General features: G+C 43.5%; 1 protein-coding gene across 1 annotated transcript in view; it reads right to left on the bottom strand.

Moving 5' to 3' along the window:
- The window catches only part of LOC140546158 (CUGBP Elav-like family member 5), a 195165-nt gene that overhangs the window by 65618 nt on the left and 107729 nt on the right, over positions 1 to 21818 (bottom strand). The window lies entirely within an intron of this gene.

The following is a 21818-nucleotide window of genomic DNA, read 5'->3' as shown; positions in this document are numbered from 1 at the left end:
AGTATTCAATAGAGTTGAGGTCAGGGCTCAGTGCAGACCACTGAAGTTCCTTCATATCAAACTCGTCCAACTATGCCTCTATTGATGGACTTTGTACACACAGAAGCTAGAACAATAATCATAATTGTGTAAAATGTCTTGTTATGCTATAGCATTATCATTACCCTTCATTGAAACTAAGGCAAGAGCCCAAACTCTGTAAAACAGCATCATTCCACCTCCTCCAAATTTTACTATTGGCATTATGTAGTCTGGTAGGTTCTCCAACAACTGATGGCATATTGTTATCAAGGGTATATGTATTGAGCTGTACCCCCAGTCAGTCTACACATAGAGGTGATTTTCCTCTATGCCTTTGTGCTGGGAAATCTGAACTGCACGTTGGCCCTGAGGACCTGTTTGGTCCTCAACAGGTTGTGAAAATTCATTTTTGTTACTATGAATGAAGAATTGAAAAATTATGAAAAAGTCATTTTCCCCTCCGCCCATTAGTGCCCTTGTACGGCCTGAGATCTTCTGAGGTCTGGCTGTGAAGCTCCACTGCCATAAATCTTGTACTCTCTCCACCCTTTACGCTCTGCGTTGGCTGGATCAATGAAGACCACGTCCCCCCATTCATCCCAGAGAAGAGTCACACTTGGCAAACATACATCAGCCTGTAACCACCCCAATTACCCCTACTGAATTATGGGGGTTAGTCACTCTCGCTCGGTTGATTTCTTTTTTCTCTCTTGGCGAGCCAGATCACATTCAGAAAGTGGAGGGAATCACTGGGGAGTTTGTCAAATAGAAATCAATAATAATTCAAATGTAATTTAATATCAAACAATACAGTCAACAGACTGTATGGTGCTCAATTAATACTGGTTATTCTGCAAACATTATAATTAAATATATATATATATATATAAATTCCCATCCTCTTTTACACAAATCAGTGAAGGTGCGAAGAAAGCTAATGCTTAGCTCAGTATTTTCATCATTTTAAACATTAAACTAAAAATGAACATGTTAACATTTCAAGTTGAGGAATTTTACAACAGCTCAGTATTTTTACTGTATTCGAAAAAGTGTTTAGCTTTTAGCCGCTCCAAAGGCTCCAGCTCACTGGATAACTGCATCAGCTTTTGCTTTGTTCAGCCTAGCGTTAGCTTTTAGCCGCTCCAAAGGCTCCAGATCACCAAACAACGGCATAAATCCGTGCTTCGTTTGGACTAGCGTTAGCTTTTAGCCGCTCCAAAGGCTCCAGATCACCAAACAACGGCATAAATCCGTGCTTCGTTTGGACTATTGTTAGCTTTTAGCCGCTCCAAAGGCTCCAGATCACCAAACAACGGCATAAATCCGTGCTTCGTTTGGTCTAGCGTTAGCTTTTAGCCGCTCCAAAGGCTCCAGATCACCAAACAAAGGCATAAATCCGTGCTTCGTTTGGACTAGCGTTAGCTTTTAGCCGCTCCAAAGGCTCCAGATCACCAAACAACGGCATAAATCCGTGCTTCGTTTGGACTAGCGTTAGCTTTTAGCCGCTCCAAAGGCTCCAGATCACCAAACAACGGCATAAATCCGTGCTTCGTTTGGACTAGCGTTAGCTTTTAGCCGCTCCAAAGGCTCCAGATCACCAAACAACGGCATAAATCCGTGCTTCGTTTGGTCTAGCGTTAGCTTTTAGCCGCTCCAAAGGCTCCAGATCACCAAACAACGGCATAAATCCGTGCTTCGTTTGGACTAGCGTTAGCTTTTAGCCGCTCCAAAGGCTCCAGATCACCAAACAACGGCATAAATCCGTGCTTCGTTTGGACTAGCGTTAGCTTTTAGCCGCTCCAAAGGCTCCAGATCACCAAACAACGGCATAAATCCGTGCTTCGTTTGGACTAGCGTTAGCTTTTAGCCGCTCCAAAGGCTCCAGATCACCAAACAACGGCATAAATCCGTGCTTCGTTTGGACTAGCATTAGCTTTTAGCCGCTCCAAAGGCTCCAGCTGACTGGATAACTGCATCAGTTCTTGCTTCGTTCGGCCTAGCGTTAGCTTTTAGCCGCTCCAAAGGCTCCAGATCACCAAACAACGGCATAAATCCGTGCTTCGTTTGGACTAAATATAATTTGACATTCAAGCTGCAGCAGGCATGTGTTGTTAGAGCTGATAATAACTGAGATTTAAAAAGCTTCATACACACGCCTGCAAGTCTCTTTGCGCTGCAAAATGTGCATTTCTGTGTTCTTTGTGCAGAGCGCTGTTAGCATCCCTCGTCTCTCACTAATTCACACCTTGCCCAAAATAACTGGAGACGGCTGCGAGAAGCCCACAGAGAAGAGGACAAGAACAAGAAAACAACAAATAGGTTTCTGACATGGAACAATGAAAGGCTTCGATGAAGAGCAGATAACGGTAACACGCTGAGGAGGGGAAACGACGAGGCAGGAACAGGTGGGTGAAAAACACTTCACAACAGCGCATCAGGCAGCCGTTATTTTAGGCCGTTTTTTAATAGAGCCAGGCTTTTACACAGGAATAATTAAAACCATTAGGCCTACATTCACCCTGTCTGTCTCTCGCTCGCTCTTTCACTCCCTCATTCACTTCCTTTCATCCTTCTCTCTCACTTTCATTCTGTACCTCTCACAATGCCACTTATTCGCTCTTTCCTTCTCTTGCTGTCTCTCCATTACTCTCATTTACCCTCGCATTCTGTCCTCCTCTCTCTCATTCCTCATTTATTCTCCATCTTACTCTCTGTCTCTCTCTCTCTCTCTCTCTCTCTCTCTTTTTCTCTTTGGATTCATCTGGGCTCTCTTTTATATTCATTAAACACTATAAAATCATAAATCATAATAATAATAATATTATTAATAATTAATAATGGCCAACATTTGTTTACATTCTCATTGAGTCTAGTTCTTTTATATGTGGGTGTGGTTTAATGTGGGTGGGGTTTAGTAGGGTGTAGGTGGAGTATACGTGATGAGTGCTACTCGTTTAGGCGGGGGCATGTTGGCACACAGTTGGTGGTGAGAGGCACCAAAGAAAATTCATCATTGTTCGGACTGGGTCAGAATTTTCAGATTTGAGTTCTTGTGAAATTTTCTCAGATCATTTTGTATTTTGGACAGTCTCACTCTCTCACTATTTTTTTTCATTCTCTCACTCTTTTGACTCTTTTCAGTCTCTCACACTTTTTTTCAGTCTCTCACTCTTCTCAGTTTGTCTCTCTCTTTCTCAATCTCTCACTGTCTCTCTCTTCAGCCTCTCACTCTATCAGTTTCTCACTTTTTCTCAGTCTCTCTCACTCTTATTTACAGTCTTTCTCTTTCTCAGTATTCTCTCTTTCACTCTTTCAGTCTTTCACTCTTGTCAGTCTCTCTCATTCTTTCTTTCTGTTACTCTGTCTCTATTCAGTCTCTCACTCTTTTTCAGTCCCTCACTTTTTCTCAGTCTCTCTCACTCTTGTTTTCAGTCTCACTCTTTTTTAGCCTCTCTTTCTCAGTCTTTCACTCTTAGTCTCTCACTCTTTCACTCTTAGTCTCTCACTCTTTCACTCTTAGTCTCTCACTCTTCTCAGTTTCTCTCATTCTTTCTCTTTCTTACTCTGTCTCTATTCAGTCTCTCTGTTCAGTCTTTTTCTTCTTAATCTCTCTTCTTTCTCAGTCTCTCACTCTTTTCCTCTTGTCTCTCTCAGTCTCCATCTTTCTCTTTGACACTGTCTCACTCTTCTCATTCACATTTGCTCTCTCTCTCTCTCATTCTCTTGTGTTCTCATTCTCTCCTGCTCTCGCTTTTCCTTCTTTCTCTTTTTCTGACTGTCATTATATGTAATTAGACCTCTAGTCTAATTACATATAATGACATACATATAATGACTTATATGTAACTAGATCTCTCTCTCTCTCTCTCTCTCTCTCTCTCTCTCTCTCTCTCTCTCTCTCTCAAAGCTGGAGACTCAGTCAGTGCTGAGGCTAATGCTGTTTATCCGAGTGCGGCTCTCGGAGCACCGCTGATGATCAGAATAGAGCAAAGATATTAACAAGGGAGACATCTAATCCAAGCCTAAATTAGACGCTCTTCCATTTGTGTGGGTGGATACAACCTTGTATACACACACACACGCACACACACACACACACACAAACGAGTGCGGTCCCTTGATGGACTCTTATTTCTCTGCCCTGAACTCTCCGGAAGCATCAAAGCGGAACAAATTTTGGCTAATTATATCCAAAATAATATGAATGTGCTCTGTGACCATGAAAAATCCTCTTTTGCTCCACTCAGCAGGACACACTCTCTCTCTCTCTCTCTCTCTCTCTCTATCACACACACACACACACACACACACACACACACAGTCACACAGTCACACACATGCAGAAGGCTCATTCTCAGGCACTGCCTGACTCCTGGGTGAGGAATGAAAAGACTCAGTTACACTGGGGAGCTGCTTGATCAGGTTAATAACAGCACTAACAATGTCTACCATCTGTCCCGCAAGACGCAATCCCACCCTGCGATTCGGCACAGTCTACACACACCGCCATCACAACTCCAAACGTCAGGAAAACCCAGATGATGCCTGAAAAGCGCTCACATCGAATTCGCTCTCGTTACCTTCATTCTTGCTCATGAGAGTCCACCCTGACATTGGACACCCGGAATCGGGAAGCTGTGTCTGAAAGAGGTCTTAATAGGTTCCAGATAGAACTACGCTATAAGGACAAAAGTATTGGGACACCTGCTCATTCATTGTTTCTTTCTAAATTAAGGTTATTAAAAATAAGTTTATCATGCTTTTGCTGGAGTAACTGTCTCCACTGTCCAGGGAAGAAGGTTTTCTACCAGGTTTTGGAGGAGCATTGCTGTGAGGATTTGTTTGCATTCAGCAACAAGAGTGTAGGTGAGGTCAGGATGTTGGATGATCACCACCCCACCTAATGGCAGTACGTCTCCACAGGGACTAGACAAGCTGTGTGTGTGCATTTGCACATCTGTGTCAATTAAAGGTTCTTTGCTATCACCTCTCATACATCAATGTTACAAAAATGGAACCAGGAGTCCTCACGGAACCAGGAGTCGTTCTTCTATGGCATCGCTCAAAGAAGCCTTTGTAGCACCATTTACATTTACGGCATACTTACAAGGTTACTCGTATTACAGAGGTGGGCCAATGTAGTGTTAGGAGTCTTGCCCAAGGACTCTTATTGGAGTAGCGCAGCATAGTCACCCAGACCGGGAATCGAACCCTGGTCTCCCACATGGTGTTGTTGTAACTCAGTGGCAGGTGGTGGTGTTATCTGTTGCGCCACACCAACCGCACCCTTATTGTTAAGAGAGTAGAGTCACTTTTATTTACTGAATTTAAAATAGTAAATAGTAAACAGCGCAACTACACCGTACCCGTGGTACAGCATTCCAAGTAGCAGGATCAAATTCCTGCAAATCTCCCATCCGATGCATCTGCTTCTCTCCGGTCCACGTTCCCCACATGCAAATCGGGCCGAGGAAGCAGACGTTTGACTGGCAGCGCAGTGGCGGGGCGGCAGCTAATAGCATTTTGCGGAGCGTTTCTATGACAACAATGCATTAGGCCCTCTATCACCCTATCACATTTAATTTGCGACTCATTATCATGATGCTAAACATTTTGTGTGCGGCTCATCCACATCAATTTGTAAATGAAAGAGGTAGAGAACAAAAGGAAGTTCGTCGGGAGGAGTGGTGATGAGGGTGGAGAGACGAGGGACACGCTAATGAGGATTTCTAACACTCTTTCTGGCCTGATGGGCTTGATCCCTAATGGGGAGCAAATTGAAAATCAGTGGTCCCATTGGGCTTGGAGTAAACCTCTCTCTCCCTCACACACACACACACACACACACACAAACACACACATAGAGACAGACACAGATGCAAATACACTCACAGTCAGTAGCCCTGTCAGGGAAGGGTTTAACTCCTTATTATCCAGAATGTCATTAGCAGTTGAGGGTCACACTGTTTTTATATACTTGCATCTGCTGGGATTGGAACTAAAGGGCCTGTTCTGTGGTCAAGCATGAAAGCTGTTTTCGAGCTTGGGCCGATTTCTGGTCTTTCTGAAATCAGTGGCCTGGGGTTCGCTTCAAGCAGGCTCTGGTGCCCTCTGCTATCTACTCTAAGCTTTTTTAAGCTATCCGCTCCTGGTTCCGTGTGCGAGGTTCCATAGTTCAAATGTAAAGATGTGGTCTAACTGTATTTCCCCACATGGTTTAAGTCGCATGAGCAAAAATGACAGAAAATAGAAAAAAGAGGCAGGAGGAGGACCATTCTCATGGTCCACTGTAAGATAGATTTACACTGCAGACTCTAAACCAGAGGTAGGGGAGTCCAGTCCTGGAGGACCAGATTCCTGCACAGTTCTGTGCTTTTTCTCTTTGGGTAAGACTGATTTAACTCATCTAACTCATATTCTTTAGGTGTAGACATTTGTAATACCTTGCTAGTCTGGCCTAGCTCTCTACTGCCCACCCAGAGAGAGCTAGGCCAAGCATGCTCTCTGGGGGGGACTCCCAGCCATAGATGACTGTGGCAATGCTTTCAGCCCACTGGCGGACCAGCTATCAGTCCTAGTGTTTGTGCTAAGCTACCGTCTGCAACAGAAAACCTAACTATGTTAAATAAGGGAAAACATTCATTCAATTTAATTTAAGGTGGGGGTATCCAGGAACATGCTGATGCGAAGGGATCCCTTTAACCAACCAGAATTAGGGCAGATCTGAGTATAAATAACAGCATAAACAACTATTTTAATTCTACTGTTCCTACATTACAGGATTGCGCTGAACCATCCGCCTCATTTGATTCCTTAAACAAAGCCTTTTAGGGAAGCGAGGGGTGATGGTAAAACAGAATAAGAGGGATAGATTCGGGAATAGAAAAGGAATCAGAGGCAGAAGTATAGGAGCTATACTCCAGCCTCATTCACATTAGCTGTGAACCTAAGATAATTGCGGCTTCGTTCCCTGGGATCCTTCTGGGAGTGAACAATAAACCCAATTAGCGATGGTCACGTGTATATACACATCTCTCTGTTGATATGTATAGTCTCTCTCTCTTTCTCTCTGGACCAGCTCATGAGAGCTCAGAGAGCAGGGCATGTCTTAGCTCCTCAGAGAGCGGTGGCTTTCACCAGCTCATTTACCCTATCTCTCCTTTATTTAACCAGCCCCGACCATCAGGGAGCAGTGCGCGTTATTTTTGAGCCACACATCTAATCTTAGATTTGCAATATTCTTCACGCACACGCTCAAGGTTCCTTCGTAAACTGTGGCGTGATCTCACCACACACGGGACGTGTAAATTGAACAGCAGCAGCTGTTGGCACGGGGCCTGGAGCAGTGCACTGATTGGGGGAGTACGTCGCTGGGCCTCTAAGGGGACACGCTGTGCGAGAAACTCTCACAAGACCAAGGCCCAGTGGAGAGCTCTCTCCTCAAACCTTAGAAGATCTAATGGGTTTTTAAGGCTGGGTTTAAAAAGATGACAATATGTGCTCTGGACACTTTATTAGGAACCCCATTGTTACTTCCATGCTATGGAAGAGCTGTAAGTGTGAAGAACCTTTGAATAAATCAGTGTCTTTAAAGCTTGACCAAGGAGGAACAGGACAGGGGTTGGCTGATAAACTGAGCAGCAGGAGATGGACTGCTGTCTGGAATTGTACATCCATATAGTGGACAGAGGATGGAGGTGAGGTAGATCATGGTAGGTTATAAAGTAACCAATGAAATTCAAATGGACTGTTTCTAATATAGTGGACACCAAATGAAAGTCCAAAGGGCATTATTGCTGGTCATCACACCCCAGACATAACAAGGACATACCAAATTCTAATAAAGTGGCCAGTGGCGTGGATGTTCATAGAAGCTGTTTCTAATAAAATGGCAAGTGAATAGAAGCCCACAGCAGGTGTTTCTAATAAAGTGGCCAGTGAATGGAAGCCCACAGTAGATGTTTCTAATAAAGTAGCCAGTGAATGGAAGCCCACAGTAAATGTTTCTAATAAAGTGGCCAGTGAATGGAAGCCCACAGTAGATGTTTCTAATAAAGTGGCCAGTGAATGGAAGCCCACAGTAAATGTTTCTAATAAAGTGGCCAGTGAATGGAAGCCAACAGTAGGTGTTTCTAATAAAGTGGCCAGTGTTGTGGATGTTCATAGTAGGTGTTTCTAATAAAGTATCCTGTGAGAGAAAATTTAAAGAGGGTGTTTCTATTACAGTGGCCAGTGAATGGATCCCACAGCAGGTGTTTCTAATAAAGTGGCCCATGAAAGGAGGTTTAAAGGGGGTGTTTCTAATAAAGTGGCCACTGACTGAAAGTCCACAGTAGGTGTTTCAAATAAAGAAAATCTCTCTCAATGGACTGGCATGTTTACACCAGCAGAATCTCTTATTTCGCAGCAAATATCCCACCTAAGCAGATGTGACATGGGATCTTGAGCATTCTTCTTCTCCGCCAAAATGTTCAGAGCTTGATCGGCCTCCAGGAAACGTCCCCACATGTTCCCTACACCTATTTCACGGGTGCCATCGTCAACAGACCAAAAGGGAGCATTAATTATTCAAGCAAAGTGCTTCCGTGTCCTCTGAACCCACACAAAGTGCCCATACTGTCATGTTTCTTTACCGTTCAGGTATGAGTAATCCGCTGCCTGTGATGCGTACGTTCCTCAGAGCAGTGACCTATATTTAGCGTGAGCTGCGAGGCGCAGTCAGAGTAAATAATTCTGAGAATGTGAACGTTTCGCAGATGCCAGAGACAGGCGCGGCCGAACGCCCGTGTATTTCCGTCGTCGCTTTAGGACACGTTCCAAAAGCTGCAACCGAGCCTTCGTCTCCTATAGCAAGCAAGGCCACTGACTGACAAGAGTGAGGAAAACAACAGCAACTCGCATATCGAACCGACACTGCGGCACACGGAAACCTGAAATGAGCCGTGACCGCTGTGTGTAAATTGGCTTGCTGTTATTGTGCTGATCACTGTTTGATTAAGAACGAATATTAAAAATGATAAACTGAGCAGCAGGAGATGGACTGCTGTCTGGAATTGGCCAGCCATAAAGTGGACAGAAGATGGAGGTGAGGTTGATCATGGTAGGTCATAAAGTGTCTAATAAAATTTAAATGGGGTGTTTCTAATAAACTGGCCAGTGAGTGGAGGTTCAAATAGGGTGCTTCTAATAAAGTGGACATTGAATGGACGTCCAAAGGGTGGTACAGCTGGTCATCATCTCCCCATACATAACAAGGACGTACCAATGGTTTATAGGGCGTCGGTGAGTGGAGTACAAAGTGTTTCTTATAAAGTGGCCAGTGGTGTGGCTGGTCATAGTAGGTGTTTCTAATAAAGTGGCCAGTGAATAAAGCCACACAGTAGGTGTTTCTAATAAAAGATCCTGTGAGAGGAAGTTCAAAAGGGGTGTTTCTAATAAAGTGGCCAGTGGTGTGGATGTTCATAGTAGGTGGACTACCATAAAGAGGTAGGAGAAGTTGGTGAGCAGTGCTTTTCCATAGCAACAGTTGTGATGTTGGATAACCTCCACATGAAGCTTGTCCAGTCAAGCAATCTTGTAAATAGCTGTAAATGGTGCTTATTTTGTAAGTCTGTGGGATATTTACCATCTAGCATAGCATTTTGCACTGCAAAGTGGATATTACGTAGCGAATCTGACAGGTTCACATGCATGTAGGACTTCCAGAAGGCCCAGAATGGATAAAATTGGTTCCAAAAGGGAAAATCATTGGTCAATTCCTTTGTTCCTAATTCCATTTTCACGATTACATTGGTGGTTAATCTGGCAGGCAGGTTTTCAGTTCTACTGGTGAAGTCCCAACCAATTGGAGAGCTTGTTTAGCTGTATCTAGTAGTATCTAGCAGTAGTACTAAAATAAGCCTAGTACTGTAATCCTATTCATTACATAAAAAATCTACTGAATAGTGCTGTTTCGTCATTTCACCTCCCTAGTTTTAAACAATTACACAGACCACCCGAGTAGCACAGCAGCAGTGCAGTCCAGCTTGTCAGCTGAACATTTTAAAATGCAACATAATGTCACAACTCTCAATGAATATCTTAGCGATTTGAGGTAGACAATTTACATATTTTAGCATAACTCGAAGTGTGGCCTACTACTGCTCATTAGGCGGAGTGTGATTTTTCTGTAAAGCTCGTCCAACCTGGCAACCATATCTGAAAAGGAGCTTGGATAGACCCTGTGTGATGTATTTGTTTCCCTCTACTGTTCTGCCCTTTCTTCTTCTTCTTCTTCTCTTGGGACATTAATCTTTTTTTCTGTATGTGTGTAACCATGCTCCTCACACATGTATAAACACACACACACACACACACACACACACACAGATTCCTAGATATGGCTCAGATCAGGGCTGAATTGTTTAATCAAGTCAGATTACATCTGGCTCACTACATCCACTCTCGAGGGGAGGAGGGGGCATAAAGCTATCATCCAGCTAGGAAGTGTGTGTGTGTGTGTGTGTGTGTGTGTGTGTGTGTATGAGAATGTTAGAGAGTGAGAAGGGACAGTTCCCAAATCAGGCACATCGTATTCGCCTGGCCCCATTTGTGCTGGGTACTGGTGTGTACTGTGTGTGTGTGTGTGTGTGTGTTATTTTAGATCTAGTAGGGACGGCATTGTCACGGTGGATTTGGAAGAGGGGGATAGGTTACATAAATGTCTAGACTTCAGTGACAGTTCAAAGCATTCATTCCAGGGAAAGTTAATTAGTCCACGAGTCGTCCCTGCATCTTCACTTAGTGCATCCGCCCTGCTCTTTCATCTCCTCCCATACTATAGTCTCCAGCCCAGCTTCATTACTGCGCAGGAACACACGGCTTTGTGGTGCGAGTTTGCCGCTGGCATTCACTCAAGGGTGGAAGTGCTTTCCAATCAGCAGAGCTCATATAGAGTGTTCATATATATTTAAGCACTTCCAGTCCAGTTAATGAGCTGAAATGGTGCGAAGTCCAGTGCCAAATTGAAAATGGAAAGTTATTGGTTAACAACTTGCAGCTGGTTTGTAGCAATGAAAGTAAATTAAAGGAGCTGTATATGATTCTGGGGAACGGCTGTTGATGTGTAAAATCGACAGCGAAACAAATAAACCCCTCCATTCAGAAGCTCCTTTGCGGGCATAATTCTGTATGATCAAATACCATGATATAATATTAGAGAGAACAAGGTCATAGCAAGTACGTAGCTTTAGCTTTAGTTGTGATTATCTATCACAAACATTTGCAGATGCTACAAAATAATACTGAGTAAAGCACTAATGTTACACAGCTATTAAGCAGGAATAGAGCAACACCTTCATCCCTTTTCATTGATGACCAACACAAACTGTGCAGCAACAGATGAGCTCCTGTCTCTGACTCTACATCTACAAGGTGGACCAACTAGGTAGGGGTGTCTAATAGGGTGAATAGTGAGTAAACACAGTGTTTAAAAACTCCAGCAGCACTGCTGTGTCTGATCCACTCGTGTCAGGGGTACTGCAGTGCTGAGAATGACCCACCACCCAAATAATAGCTGAGGGTAATTATAGAACTGCAGTGTGCTCCTATATGGTCAGTGGAGCTGATATAATTTACTATTATGTGCCATGATGTTACCAAATGCATTTATGAGCAGAGCAGTGACAGGTTACGTAAGCTGAATTATAACTGTTTGCTGTATTTTACTAATGTATGATTGAGATGTATCAAGTAATTTTGATGTACTGTTGTTTTTTGTAGTGCTCTAACAGCCAGCAGATCAGGATGTGGCGAGAATCTGTGCGCAGTTCTTTGAAGGCCTTCCAGATCATGCAGCACATTCCAGCGAGGACTCTAAACACGACAGCAGTGACGATCCTTTTAGAGAAGGTCAGTAAGCATTCTAGCCGTGTAAGCAACAGTCTGCCTGGTCTGTCTGTGGACGCATCTGCTGTCTGAGGTAACCATGACAACCCCCCCCCCTCGTCCACCACACACCCTACTACGCACATGCTCACACTCTTACACACACACACACACACACACACACACACACTCTGCTTCTTTGCTTTCTGAATGGACATGATGCTGGCCAAGGTCCTGAACAGCACAGCATCTGTGGCGTTATTGGCTGAGAGGAAAGTTGAGCGTAAATGATCTTGGAGCTGGCCACGGTACTGAAAAGGACATGGGTATTTGTCTCGCTGCCTGAGTGCTTTTTTTAGTGTTCACTGCACTCTGAATGGCCTCAAAACTGGCAACCGAGGTCTCCCCCCAGAGACGAACGTGAGTACAAGCTCTCGCATGGGTGGAACACATCCCATTCTTGTTTTAGTGCAGAACTACTACATCAAAAAACAGTGTTTTCCCATTCAGCAAAGGGCAGTTGCTCTTTATATTGTGAAAATATTTGGACACAAAATTACAAAATCTTATTCTATGAACACACATTAAGAACATTTGGTGTCCCGAGTGGTGCAGCTGTCTAAGCGCTGGCCCTATCACTGGAAGACTGCAGGCTCAGTTCCATGTAATGCCACAGCCATTCGTGGCTGGGAGTCCTAGAAAGCACTATTAGTCTAGCTCTGTCTGGGTGGGAGAGTACATTCAGTACCTTTACGTGACGAAACTGAAGTTTTGCCACCATTCTGTAAAGCTTGTTCTAGGAACAGTAGCTATGGAATAACACATTTGTGGGCAGAGCCTAAATAATAATATAGCTATTGATTTAATATTACTATGTATGAGTGTATGACATTCCTCAGAATAACCAACTTTTTAAGGCATTTAATGAAAACATACAATGATCAGCCATAACATTAGTGCCACCTCCCTAATATTAAGAGAGTCAACCTTGTGCCACCACAACTGATCTGACCATTTGAGGCATGAACTCCACAAGACCTCCTGAAGGCGTCCTGTGATATCTGGCACCAAGACTACTGTTAGCAGCAGATCCTGTAAGTTTAAGTCCTGTAAGTTGTGAGATGCTGCTGCCGGTTGTGCTTTATTGGACAAGCGTTTGGTAGGTACCAACCACTGCATCCCGGAAAAACTCCACAAGACCTGCCTGATGTTTTGGAGATATTCTGACCCAGCCAGCTGTCTAGTCATCACAATTTGGTTCTTGTCAAACAAAGTGGCTCAGATCCTCCTGCTTTGCCATTTGTTCTGCTTTTAACACACATCACCTTCAAGAACTGAATTGTTCACTTGCTGCCTAATATGCAGATCCCACCCATAGACAGATGCCGGTGTAGATGAAGATAATCAGTGCATTTCACTTCTCCTGTCAGTGGTGCTAATGTTAAGCCTGATGGTGTATATAGATAGATGTGTTTTTTTCCTGTGAAAATCCATTATAGATTTGTGGCAAGAACGAGAGAGAGAGAGAGATAGAGAAAGAGAAAGAATGGGATGGATCGAGAAGACAGCTGTGAACAGATGAAAGGCGGCGAGTGAGTTTAAACACTGACACAGCTGAGGGGCCAAACAAACATGTTCCATCATTTTTAGAGCCAGGCTCATATGTCAGAATGTGTGTGTGTGTGTTTTCTTTCCTCTTTCTCATATCCCTCCCTAACACCACCGTCTGAAGCTCCTCCTTTCTTTGGGGTATTGTGCTAAATAGCTGTCCTACAAACAAAAGTGTGCGAGCGTCTGTGAAGAAACCCTGGAGTCTTCTGGTTTGTACCTTCATCAAACGCATTCTCTAACTTTGGTAAGAGCAAGGACTGGTGGGGTGGGAATACTCTGAGCAGAGCCTTCTCTTCCTTTTGTTTGCTTTTGAGGTGATGACGGTTTGTTAGCATGCGCTTTATTCGCCGCAGTGGGAACTGTACATCTGTGAGTGTGTGAACGTTCATGTGTGTACGGCGCTGATAAAAGAGGGCAGCTCTTCCAGAACTTTCATATCAACAGACGGTTGATCCACGGTACATACACACATACACAGCGGTTCAAGGCTTAGATGTGGAGTTCATCTAGTAAAGAAGGTAAAGAACCCTTACCCTTACATCATGTGGAGGTTCTTCAAACATACACTGCATGTCCAAATGTTTGTGGACACCCTTTCTGATATATGCATTCAGCTACTTTAAGTTGCGTATGACTAATGCCAGGCGAGTGCTAGAGGGGTATAAAGCCCCCCAGCATTGAGCTGTGGAGCAGTGGAGCTGTGTTCTCTGGAATGATAGATCGTGCTCCATACAGTACTTGTGGAATGAGTCGGGGAGTTGGGGTTATATGATGAGGTGGGTGGTGATCATCCAACATCCTGACCTCTCTAATGCTCTTGTCACTAACGCTCTTCCCTGGACAGTGGAGACAGTTACTCCAACAAAAGCATGATCAACTCTTTTTCAAATATCCTTCATTTCGTAAGAAAGAATCAACAAGCAGGTGTCCCAATACTTTTGTCTGTATTTTGTTCGCTTAAAATGGAAATCTCATTATTTACAAAGAGAATTAGATGAAATATCACAAATAGACACTTTTTGCCGTTCCTTGTTAAAGGGTTAACCCGTGTGGCGCTGGCTTTAACACTGTTATTCCCACCGGGAATCGCTGCTCAAAGCTCTGATCATGTTTCTCGGAGCTGTCAATAAAACAGACCATCTTCAGAGATCCAAATCCACTCCCGATGAAAAATTCAAAAATCGAAAATGATTTCCATATGTATGAAAAAGTCTCGATGTGAAGAAGTCAAGGATGATGTGGAGTGATTTCCTAAAAGACATGTTTACCAAGCAGTGCTGCAGGCCTGAGCCTCATTGAGCCTCAGTGAGTGTACTGGATACAGCTGTTAATGGAAAACCGAGAGGCCAAAAGGACCTGGAAAACTAAATTCCTGACAAATACAGCACTGAACGGGACCCAGTGTCCTGGTTAATAATAGCAAAGCTTGCATCTTCTATCTCTCTCCCTCTCACTTTCTTGCTCTCTCTCGTGCATGTGCGCCATGAGCGCTCTTGCCCTCTCTCAGCTCAGCTGCTAGCCTTTCACATGGAATCATGTCAAGCTGCGTGAGCGAGAGAGAGAAGCGAGAGAGATGAGTAAAAAAGCCCCCTCAAAATATCAGAACAAAGAATATCCAGCTTAGCTTTATACTACACATTTTAAATAGCCTGACAATAGAATACACTACATGTCCAAATGTTTGTGGACACCCCTTCTAAAGAATGCATTCAGCTACTTGAATTTGCACCCATTGCACATCATTGCACATCATACACACATACGCACACAGCTTATTTAGTCCCTGTTGAGAAGTATTAGCCCTAGAATAGGACTCTTTGGAGCAGATAAATATGAGACTATTGGCACCAAGCCTAATGCCAGGTGTGGGCTCGATGGGTATAAAGAATTAAGCTGTGGAGAAGTAAATGCTCTGGAATGATGGTTGGTGCTCCATCCAATACTTTTGGGATGAATTGGGGAGCTGCGGATGACCTCACTAACACTCTTGTTGCTAAAATGCAATCAAATCCTCACAGCAGTGCTCCTCCAAAATCTAGTAGAAAGCCTTCTAGCCTTCCCTAGGCAGTAGGATCGGGTCTTTTTCTTCCTTGATTTAGGAAGAAACAGTGCATAAGCAGGTGTCCCAATACTTTTGTCCATGTGATGTAGTATATAGGCCATTTTATATCTTAGTTCATAAATAAAGAAACCAGTGTCCATCAGTATTCAAGGTTTTTGTACCAGTGTAGGTGTCAAAAAAGGAAATCTGGTACCGTTCCAGGCTGTGTTTTGTCTCGCTACAGCCGATACGGTGTCAGAAATGAAATCCGTGTTTGCAGCCGTGTGTGGATCCTGTTGCAAGAGATAAATAATGCACGTCGTACACATCAGGAAAAAAAACCCTCCAAAATAACAGCTGAGGTACGACATTCGCTGCCGCCCTGCAGCTCATTCACCGCTGCCTAACCTGGATGGAGGAAAGCAGCACCACACTAGGCAACACTGTGAAATCGCAACAAGCCAAACCTGCTGGAAATCCATCTCTGAGAGAGTTCCAGCCATTCCAACTTATCAAATTACCCACATAAAAAGATTGCCGTATTTAAATTACACCCGCCGTTCAAAGAGGAAGCAACAATTAACCTTTCAGACATTGGCTACACCTGTATTTAATGGAACAGGCTTTGACGAATTCATTGAACCTGAAATTAACCTGCTGTGGGCTTCAAAGAACAAGCTACAATCTGATCAGCAACACTTCACCGCTGCAAACATTTGTATACTTTGAGAAAAAGAGGGTTCTTCTGAGGTTCTTTAGTAAAGGCAATGGTTCTACATAGAACAATGACAACACAAAGAATCACTGGGAATCTTCAGTGGTCCTTCGCCTGGTTAAAGTAGAACCTGGTCCTATATTGCACCTATTCTCAAATGTTATATATTCTTTAGGGCCTTTATCAGAGGTCAGCATCTGCCCACAAAGCTGCTCTTGTCCAGAAATGCTTGCGTTTGGGTAGTGGACCACTCACAACCCAGCAGTGACCGATGAAAACCCAGCATCATCGCTGTGCTAGATATACGTGTAGCAGGGTTTCTTATAAAGTGGCCACCATGAGGAATCTGTATTCACAGCATGTAATTCTACTGACGTTTCATTGTCAGCGTGGAACTGCTCTGTGCTGCTGTGACGAAAGCACATCCTCCACTAAATAAGCACGTGCCTTCCATCGTGCCGCATGACCCGGAGAGGGGCAACCTTGCCTTTCTGAGTCATCCCACCCGGTTTAAGCGTGTGCGCCGGGGCCTAAGCCACCATCTCTCCCGGCTCCTTTAGTCAAAAGATGCGCTCTAACAAAGCCTCGCACTCTGAAATATGAATCACACAGAAGGGGAGTTAAAAAGGGAACGAGGCGGAAGAAAGGCAAGGCGAGCGGCGGGCTGCTCACGTCACCCGAGTCTTTTGTGGGGGCTTTTTTTTTTCGGGACGCCTTCTTAGCATTCAGCGGCTGTTACAGGCAGAAGACAGCTCCAGAAGCGTAGAGTTCGAGATGGCTCCCAAACGCACTGTAAAAGCCCAGCTAATACTTTTCCCTTTCCTCCCTTCCCCCGATCTCCGAAAAAACATCGGCACAGTGGCAGGCATGAGGAGTGAGTCTGTTTTTTCCCGCCAAACGCCTCACAGGCGGCACGAGCGGCCCATTTGCTTCGTTTGGAGATCAATAGCCGACAAAATGAAGGTTTGTTTTATTATAGCCATAAAGTGTCGGGTAATCTGTTTGGAGACGCCGCTAATGACCTGGAGCTGGACTTTTTCCGTTCATAGTCCCACCACTGGTCATTCATCATAAAGTGAGCCAGCCAGGATTTGTCCTGTGATAAGCCTCGGTTCAGCTCAAGCAAACAGGCTGTGTCTGAATCTGCTCTTAAACTGATCCCAGACAGCATGACTTGTTGGACTATCATGTTATTTATTATATATTTGGTGTTGTTATTTATTATATATTTTCTACTGTTAAAAGTTTAAGATCCTTGAGGAACTTTTAGAGGTTCTTTAGCTTAAAACTGTGGAGGAACCTCCAAAAAAAGGTTCCTTCAAGCACCTTAAAAGGTTCCTCCACAGTTTCAAACGGAATAACCTCCAAAAGCCCCTCAAGGATCTTACACCTTTAACACTGTACCAGGTATATTTTAGAGGTGTGGTGTTTATATATGGTGGGGACACTACTGACCTGCAGCAGGACATGCTCTGCTCCCAAATGGAGGAGTGGCTTGTGGATTTAGCGGAGATTCTAGAAGGGGGGTTCACAGAGTGGATAGAGAGAATAGGTATGGCAGCGAGTTTCCTGCAGACTTTTTTATTATTACGCAAATAGGGGCTCTGAGTGGCTCAGCGGGCTAATGCGCTACTACAATGGTCCAGGGGTCTCGAGGTTAAAGCCAGAGCCACGCTGCTTTGCCATCAGCGGCTGTCCAAAAGAGCACAACTGGCCCTTATTTTTCCTCATTACTCCTAAAGCGATGGTGGCGGACACAGGTGTCTGATAGCTGGTGCATTGGCGTGACGGCTGCCTGGAGATGGTGGCTTTGCATGTATCAGAGGTACTGTGTTAAGTCTTTACCCTCTAAGTGTTGGGAGCATTGCTAGTGCTAGTGGGAGCTAAGAATGGGCAGGTTAATTGGCAGTGCCAAACTGGGAAAACAAAGGGAAAAATTCTAACACAAACACACACAAAATGGTGAAATGAGGGGGTTTTAATAGATGCCATGACTTGCCATTCTTGTTGAAGAACCCTATAAGTTCTCAGTCAAAATGCAGTACTACCATGTACCATGCAATCCACCTCTGGAACTTATAATACTTCAAACAGAAGAGCTATTAATCTTATCCAGTTCTAAAATTCTTCTGTGAGCTCCAGTAGAAGGATCCTGAGGGCCTTAAACTAGACCTTAAACCATATCTGAGGGCTCCAACAATCTAATCATTAGCACTATCATTGGGAAGTCCACTATCACCTGATGTCTAGTAGAGCATAACTGGCCTTGCTCAGTCTGGGTAGGGAGGATGACTATCCTTGTCCCCCTCATCACTCAGTGTGATTCAAGCCATTAGCTGATGTAACAGAACTGGCCTTCACCCTTCCAGCACTTGTAGCATTGTATATTAAGGGGTGGACTGAGATGGGTAAACTGGGGACAGAACTGGAACACAGTGCCTTCACTGTTTGTTTTTTTGAGCTCCATTAACTAATACTGATATACTATATATAGTATATAACTATACACTATATACTATATAATGAGGGCTTCCCCCAAGGGTTCTTTAGTAAGGGCAATGGTTCCATATCCATGGAGCATTCAATGCTTGGCTAAATGACTCTTCAAATACTAATTAAAATGCCCTGTAGATGTGTCAGAAGTACTAGATAGAAGCCTATAAGCTTAGTGTGTAGTATAAGGCGTGTTTGTTGCTGGTATTGGATGAAAATGTGGGGTCCCCAAGGACTGGATTGTTGGATTGAAACCCCCACCCTCAACACACTGAAATCAATACTTCCAGCCGCATTTAAACGCATTATCAGTGTTAGGATCAGTAGATCTGTCATCCAGCTGAGTTAAGCTAAGATCAGTGAATTGGGCAAATGAGGACAGGTTCGGAAATCAAATCAACATTGTAAATGACTCTGTAGAACTGACTCCCATACACAACAAAGGCTGACACTGCCCACCATTGAGCTTTTTAAAGCAGTTGCTGTAGTGAATCGTTGCAGTGGGGAAAAGAGGCAGGGGGAGGCGAGATAGCTGAGAGAGAGAGCGAGAGCGAGAGCGAGAGAGAGAGAGAGAGAGGTAAAGAGGGACTGATGAAGCCTGAAAAAGTTGTCTGAAATTTGTCCAGAATGGCTGAACTGGACGTGAATGATGGACCAGCTAGTAAGTCTTCTTTGTGCTTTGTAATAATGAGGTACATCACAGAAAATCAATATGTGCTGATTAGGGCCCAACCAATACATAATCAATATTACTGTGCCATTGATTTATCGGCATTGGCACAAATCCCGCTGATAAAGTGCAGATAGTATATGTGTGTGGACACTGCTCATTTGTGGGGTGAAGATAAGAAGCTAGCTAGTGTTTTCAGCTTGTGGTTTCTACAGTGCAGACTGTTATTAAGGAATGGCAGTTTAGGGGAACTGTGGAGGTCAACAAGAGAGCTGGAAGAACCAAGCAAACTCTTGGAGAGAAGCGCTCATATGCTGGTAAGACAGGCAAATCAAACTCCCCATTTGTCTGCCCAAATAGAAATGCACAGTTCTAATGTCACTGTGATGCTCCACTGACCTGTAATAGGGAGAACAGCCTCACTGCTGTTGCTACTCCGGGCTTTCATGCGGCTAACTGCACTATGAAACCTTGGTGAAGGGGACAGGACAACGCTTGTGAGAATTGCGTAACGCTGCATAACCCGAGACATTTATGTACAAAATCTGATCATATTACCCTTTCAAGGTAAATTCTCATGCTTCTTTCACTATCCACAAAGGTTCTGTGTTTTCTAACTTGTCCAGAACAACATGTCCTTTATTGGTGGCTCAAAGCATGAAACCTGAATCATATGCCTCAACCAGCCCATGAAGAGAAACACATGCCAATTAAAGTGTTGCTTTACCTCAAAATAGAAGTCTATAGGTGCAATCAGTTGAATGGTACGTGACACTCTTTGTGAGCTACTTGACATTTGAAGAAGTCCGAATTTACGGTCAAATGTTTTCTGAAATATTTCTTAATTTTAAAGGTTGAGCTTTTGAGATGAACTGGTTAAATTTTCAGTTTAAAAGCATGGCCGGCAAAACTGAACATTTCTGCGCTGTTTTTATTATAATTTTTGCGAGTAACGAGGAAATGACACCGCAGGAGCGTACGTTGAGCACGGAGCCTAAAGAAAAACAAGCGTGTGGCCAATTTGACTAAGAAACCTACATTGATTAACACAGATGTTGCTGTTTTTAAAGGCTTTTTAAGGGGTTTTATAAGCACTGTGTGCTGAGTAAAGCAGGCTGGATGAACAAGTGGAATTATCTAGTGGAGTTGAGGTAGGCGATGTGAACATACTGCTAAATTTGAATCCAACCAAGGAAAACTACTGAAAAAAGTATCTCTCCACAGAGAAGACCAACAATCATTAAAATTATTGTCAATTCATCACAAAAATGATGGATAATGGCTAGAAAAGAATCATGAAAGTGAGTAAACAGAGGCTTTAAAGGCTTCAAACATCAAACTTCAAAGACAATTGCATTTTAAATTCAATACACTAAATTAGCTATTAAAACTTAATTAAGCTTCATATTCAGCACCTGACATTTTTAGACTATTGGAGGTGAAAATATCTAAAATAATGCAATAAAAAGAGATGTTGCAGAGTTTTCTTATTCCAGTAATTACATGGGAAAATAATGGACCTGGACACATCCATTAAAATCATTTAGACTCATTCTACAATATTATGGCTTCAAAAGGCACAACACTGAGCTCTAATGCCCACACTGATTTACATACTCATTCATGTTATAATTTCTTGGACTTCATGATGAAGGTCGGTTTTCCGTTTAGACTTTAAATGGACTTTGTATTGAGCAAGTCAGTCGCTGGCAAGATCGTGCTATTTGCTGATAAACGTTTATTTAAAACTCATAGCGGAGAAAAAGTAAAGAGGTAAGAGGCTTTTTTCGAAAGGTCATGTTTTACATTTGAGAGCAGGAAATCAATTGTCCAGACAACTTTCTTCTCAGCACTTGATTACGCTGATGTAACTCTGCTGAAACAGCGCGGAAGTCACTGCAGTCTGTTTGCGTTACTGTAAGCGCTGCTTTAGTGACAGGCGGGACAGGCGGGACAGGCGCGACAGATACTCTACTGGCTTATCTTCCATTCTGAAATCCTTCTGATGCTACTAATTTCATTTACAGATATTAAAATAATATATCCAGCAGGGAATGACTTCCCAAAATGTACCAACAGACTTTAAATGGATCCATTTAAAGCCACAATCAGAGATCTGTTTTTTAGAAGAGAGGACAGCTCCAAACAGTTCTGGTCCCGTAGTAAAATATTGGATTTGATATATGGTACAGACTGCATATTTTCCATGATCTCTCTGGGTAATCTGGTGCAGGGGGTTAATCTAGGATGTTAAAGCTCTTCTGGATGATTACTACACATGGAAATGGAAGTGCTTGATTCTTGCCTTTTCATTGGACTTCACCCTGTTATATACAGTATGTTTATACACAGTACTGTGCAGAGGTTTTAATCATCTAAGCGTATGATTCTAAGCATTTATC

Source organism: Salminus brasiliensis, chromosome 23 (genome assembly GCF_030463535.1).
Source record: "Salminus brasiliensis chromosome 23, fSalBra1.hap2, whole genome shotgun sequence".
Classification (NCBI taxonomy): domain Eukaryota; kingdom Metazoa; phylum Chordata; class Actinopteri; order Characiformes; family Bryconidae; genus Salminus; species Salminus brasiliensis.
This window is presented reverse-complemented; position numbering and strand designations above follow the sequence as displayed.